We start from the raw sequence: 6053 nt of genomic DNA, 5'->3' as shown, positions 1-6053 counted from the left end.
TGTCCCGTCCGTGTCCTGCACAGAGGAGGAGAGAGGACAACCTCAGCAACCTCCTGCACTTGCCTTACTTCTTACAGCAACACCCGCAACTTCAAACACAAACAGCGACGCACAGAGCGCCCTCACAGCGCCTGAACAGGCCTAAACCCCTTGAAAACAAATCCCTCCTGACAGCATCCCAAACATTTGTATATAAAAGCATTTGACTTTGTTGTTAGTATCTAGCATCAGGTCTTGGAATGCGGAGAAAAACAAATCACGGCCGTAAGGAGAATGACAGATACCGTGCCTTCCTTTTCCTTAAATGTGTCAATCCAGTCAAACTGGAGTTGCTCCTTCTCTGCTGTTCCTTTGTTTCTTTTGGCTGGCGTATCTGCTGATCTTCTGATACTCCAGAGGTCATTTTCTCTGTAAAAGTTCCATTCCCAGCCCCGAGAGCTGCGTCCCTTTTGGACACACATCTGCTACCGGCCCAGCGCCATTTGTGGGTGGGTGAGGGACTCCATCCTCACCCCCTCTATCTTCCCTTGCCTTAAATGCTGGAGTGAGGAGCCTGCAGGTGAGCTGAGCTTTGCAGGACTATATCCAAATTTGAGCCCCCCACAACCCTATTTCAGCCTCAAAAGAAGGGCCGCCTCTTGCCTTGCAAAGGAGGAAAGGTGTCGATGGCTCACCTGCTGTAAGATCAGTGTGCGTGGGAAGGAGATGGCCCACAGTCTTTTCAGAGCGCTTGGGAAACACCAGCCTTGCAGTAGCCCTAGGAGGAATGGCCACACATGAAGATTTTGCTACCAAGAATTGCATATTGTCCTCTCCAGCTTGAGGCTGTCAATCGATGGTTATCAGCCATATAACGCAGGGGGCCACCAAACACACCTCATCTGAGGACAAACACTCCGGAGGGGTACGTGGTGCTCGGTACGAAGCTCTTGTGAGGTTACAAGTGTCACCCACGGGCAGGAATAAGTCCCTGAATACGGCTGTTGTAGCCAGCCTGACGTGTCCTTCCCCTAACACTGTCCCGTCCCCACTGCTCCCAGCCTGGCTCGGAGCCCCAGGGGAAGACGAGGACACGGGTGTGCTACAGCAAGATCCCTGATGGGAGTGGCTGTGGGACAGGCAGCAGGAAACTCACACCCTCAAATTTAGCAAAAAAAGAAGCTTTCGCAAACACGACCCTCCGAGGCAGTTTGGCAGAACCGAGGACGAAATGTCTGCGCTCAGGTCCAACAAAAACCACCGTGTGTGCCGCTTCCCACAAACCGCTCCCTTCAGCCCTTTTCTCCCGGCTAGGGATAAATGACGGCGCTTTCCCTAGCTCCGTGCCGCTTTATACCTGAGAAACAGCCTTGGGAGGGTGGGAGGCAGCTTCCCTGGCTCCCACCCCCACAAATAAACTCTGCCCTTTCAGACACTGACAGACACACGTTTAGGAAAGGGAGGGAAAACTCCTTGGGAACGGCCCAGGGCTACTTTTCCCTGCATTTCCAGCTGAAATAAATGCCCCTGCATCCCCCTTGGGATAAGCCATCCCAGGGCGACACTTTGTGCCACCCCTGAACACGGACACAACGACAGGAGCCCCCGACCACCTCATCTGGGTACATTTAGAGGACAGAAGAGATATGGAGGGGGATTAGGAGAATGACCTGTTTTTTTCCCTCCCAGTTCAGGGACATACGCACCCTGCAGAGGCTTGGGGGTGTGCGGGGGGGGCTGCTACTCAGTGCTGTGCTGTCAGGTTGGGTGGCAGCACTGCCAGACACTGCAGCATCCCCAGTGCCCTCTGTGTCACAGAACCAGGGCAGCGTTGCCGCTGGCGCAGGGTGCTCAGTAACCGGGTTCTACGCGGGCAACTCCCTGCAGCCGCTCTGGCAACCTGATGCAGCTGTTGGGCAACGCATTGCTGTGGATGGGCAAGCCGGGGCCAGCCCTGGGCAAGAAAATACCCTCACATGGCATCCTAGATCCTGCCCTGGACAACCTACTGCCCTCCATGGGCAGGTTTTGCAGCCCCTGGGCAACCAGGTGCAGCTTTTGGGCAACTGTTGAGCGGCTTAGTCATATGATTTGGTTTTAGGGAAGTGGAATAATTACTAAATTGGCCAAGAATACAAAAACACAGCATTGTTCACACATGAAGGAAAGTCCTAAAATCCAGAGGCTTCTGAGGTAGAATACAGCCGCAGCTGGCACGCGAAGAATGCAACATCTGTGATTCCCTGTACTAGGTTGTTTGCGAAACTACACGAGGGGTGGAATGGAACCGTGTGGAGTTTTGCAGGACGCAAAAAAGGATTAGACACAGTTAAATTGGGCCTGTTAGAAACTTCTCTACCTTTGCCTCCCTCTAAAACTACCAACATCCGACAGTACCCACTGCCTGCAGCGGCACTTGCAGGAGCAGACGGGGTGGCATCAGATTTAGAAAAAAGAAACATCATTAAGAGCACTCACTCGCCTTATAATTCACCGGTGTGGCCAGTAAAGAAACCAACCGGGCAATGGCGTTTCACAGTAGATTACCGAAAGTTAAACGCCAACACTGCACCCCTGACCGCTGCGGTTCCGAATATCGCGGAAATTGTGACAATGATAAAAGGAGCTGCCCGTCCTTGGATGGCTGCCTTAGATGTAAAAGACAGGTTTTTTATGATTCCCCTCCTTGAGCAGGACAAAGCGCGGTTTGCATTCCCGTGGAAAGGAGCCCAATATACTTCTAACCGACTTCCACAAGGGTACAAGCATTCCCCCACCATTGCTCCTAATGCTTTAGCTAAAGTGCCATCAGCGATTCCTGTTTCACAGGGATGTATGGTATACCAATATATTGATGACATCCTAATAGGGGGAGAGAGCCAAGAAAGTGTACAAGACATGATGCAAAACATCCAAAAAACATTATCGGATTTAGGATTGGAAATTCCAGACGCAAAGTGTCAGGGACGTGCAGAGGAAGTTAAATTCCTGGGGGTCTGGTGGATTAAGGGAGCTGCTTCTGTCCCTCAGGATACCCTGAAAAAAATAGAGCATGGACAGAATCCTTCCAGCACGAAGGAGTTACAGCAAGTTCTGGGAACTTTAAGTTATTGCCGTAAACACATCCCTGGCTTTTCCATCATTGCTCGCCCCCTTTATTGTTTGCTGAAAAAGGGTAGATCCTGGGAGTGGACTGAACAACATACTAATGCACTGGAATTGCTAATAAAGGAGCTAAGGTTATTCCAACAACTTGGCGCCATCCCTCCAACTGACCCTGTCCATGTGGAATGGGGGTTCAGTGAACATGGTTCTCATTGTAACTTGTGGCAGAAGGGACCAGCAGGACTGGAGAGACCATTAGAATTTAGCTCTCACTCCTTCAATGATACTGAGAGCAGATATTCAGACCTTGAGAAGGGTTTACTGTCCCTGGTGCGAGCATTGCAACGAGCAGAGCAGATAAGGAGAGAACAAAGCGTGGTTGTTCGGGGCCCTTTTCGTCTCCTAGATGTGGTCCGTCAAGGGACAGCACCACCAGCCGGCATTGCCCCGAAACCCACAGTTCGAAAGTGGTATGCTTATTTAGAAGGCATTAATGAAATCATGCCAGTCTCTGAAGGCAGTGTTAAAGTATCCAAGCTCCAGAAGGATACAGATGGTGCCCTATTGTTCCAATCCCCACCAAACAGACCATCTCCAATCCAAGAAGCACCTCCTCTGAAAGAAGGCAGTGATCTTACAGGAGTGTGGTTTACTGATGCGTCGTCTCACCGTGAGAACAATAAGTGGAAATACAAAGCCGTAGCACTGGAAGTAGCAACGGGGGAAAGAGCAATTGAAACAGGAGAAGGTAGCGCACAAGTAGGGGAACTCAGAGCTGTCCTACTAGCTGCACGACATGGGGCTACTCACATTTACACTGACTCATATGCTGTTTTTAAAGGAGCCACTGAATGGATCGAACTCTGGGCAGCCAACGATTGGCAGGTGAACAGAGTCCCAATTTGGGAGACAGATAGTTGGAAGCAACTGTTAGAAAGAGGAGGGCAGAGAGCATTGCACATTGGTTGGGTAAAAGGTCATGATCGTTCGAACTCGATCACTGCTCAGTTCAACCAACAGGTAGATAGCCTCACGCGGCTGCAGCAAATTGACATTGTAGATGATGGTGGGAAAGGGAATGCTTAGTCGAATGGTTACGTGTTAAGCGTGGCCACGCAGGCCGTGCTGATGTGTATCAGGAAGGACTAGCCCGGGGGTGGCCTGTATCAGCTGAACTGTGCGAACAAGTAGTAACTGCCTGTTCACAATGTCGCCTACGGCTCAATAAAGATCATCCGAGTAAGGCGCCTCCCTTACCCATTTGGGACAAGAAACCATTGTGGCATTCCTGGCAAATTGATTGTATTGGGCCCTTGAGATCATCAGGTGAGAAAAGAGACATCCTAGTAGGAGTGGAGATTATCTCTGGCCTCACTATGGCCACCAGCTTCAAATCAGCTACCGGGGACAACACAGTGAAAGGCCTACAAGGGTGGTACAGCACCCTTCCCCTTCCTGAGGCAATCCAAAGTGATAACGGTTCACACTTTACCGCTACGGTGGTACAAGATTGGGCCAAAGAAGAAGGCATTCGATGGGTATTTCATACTCCCTATTATCCTCAGGCTGATGGCATTGTTGAACGCACCAATGGATTGGTTATGCGTTTTGCAAAAACTCATGAACCTGGTTGGCATTTGCGATGGGATGATGCCACCTATCAATTCAATAACGGAGTGGAGATGGCTGTCCTAGAATGAAAGCTTTCTGTGTATCTGCCAATATCATCACTCCAAAAGTTCCCAATGAACCAGGAAAATACCTAGGACAATTTCACCCTGGGCAACCTGTGTTAGTGAAAATGCCTCAAATTGGCACAGTACCAATGGTGCTAGCTACTCCCCAAAATCCCCATGCATGGGAAGCCAAAGACTGTTCAGGGAAGATACACCGGATCAGCACCCGGTGGATCTCGCCCCCTTTTTGACCCCGTCGCTCAAAGGAGACCGAGCAGATTCCCTTTTCTTTTGTGTCTTACAGGAACCTTAGATGAACTGTACGTGGACAGACGAACTGTTGCCACCTCACGACTGAAGAGAGATGTGACTGGTATCTTAGGAACAGGACTGGGAGTCTTAAATAGTATAGATACTTGCAAAGAAACTAGTCACAACTACTAGTGATCTAGACAAATTAAAACATCCTCTACAGTCCTCTCGATCGGCATTGGGAAATCACCAATGGCTTTTATTGAATATATTGCCTCAGTGGGAAGAAACAGGTGAAAAGGACCATCAGCTGATCACAAATGCACTTGGTACAACCCAAAACAAAGTTTCTTTGGCTCTTAGTTGTATCCAAGACCAAGTATGGATGTGTAGGAATGTATCTGAGAGAAAATGGCCATGTGAGCCAGCCTCCCTACTGTGAGAGATTAGATTAAGGGCAAAACAGGCGGTAGAAGATGGCAGTAGTACATGGGAAAAACGGGAACTGAGAAGGCAGAAAACATGTTGTGCTAATGACTAAGCAATTTACTATGCGAATTCTTGTAACCAATCTGATGTGTGAACGAACTGCATGCACAGCGCGTGGACAGTGTAACTGGCTGATCAGAAATAAGCGAGTCGCGTGTACGGCTACAACACAGGGTATAAAAGATGATGATCGGTGCTTAATAAACGGCTTCTGTTGATTCACACTGGATCATCTGGAGTCCAGTTATTTCTCCTCAACGGGGTGCGGGAGGAGAAACCATGCTCTCTGCTAAGACACTAGAGGAACCCACTAGCAGGGTTTGACCAGCCACATTTTAACCAAAAGAGGCAGAAAATGCCAGCGACGACACTGTGAGCACCCGGAGATCTGCGGAAAGGTCTGAAAGTCCATTCAGTCCCTGGCCAGATGAGAGAGAGCTTCACCCGGAGCTGCTTCTGGACTTTCTCATGGGATCTTTTGAGAGAGGTCCCAGCCCTAGCTCTGTCCCAGCATCAGTGACACCTCCAGCATCTGAGCTGATCCCATCCCTG

The sequence above is a fragment of the Rissa tridactyla genome, chromosome 15, assembly GCF_028500815.1.
Source record: "Rissa tridactyla isolate bRisTri1 chromosome 15, bRisTri1.patW.cur.20221130, whole genome shotgun sequence".
In the NCBI taxonomy this organism is placed as follows: Eukaryota; Metazoa; Chordata; class Aves; order Charadriiformes; family Laridae; genus Rissa; species Rissa tridactyla.
The sequence above is the reverse complement of the archived record's forward strand: the minus strand, read 5'-3'. Positions refer to the sequence as shown.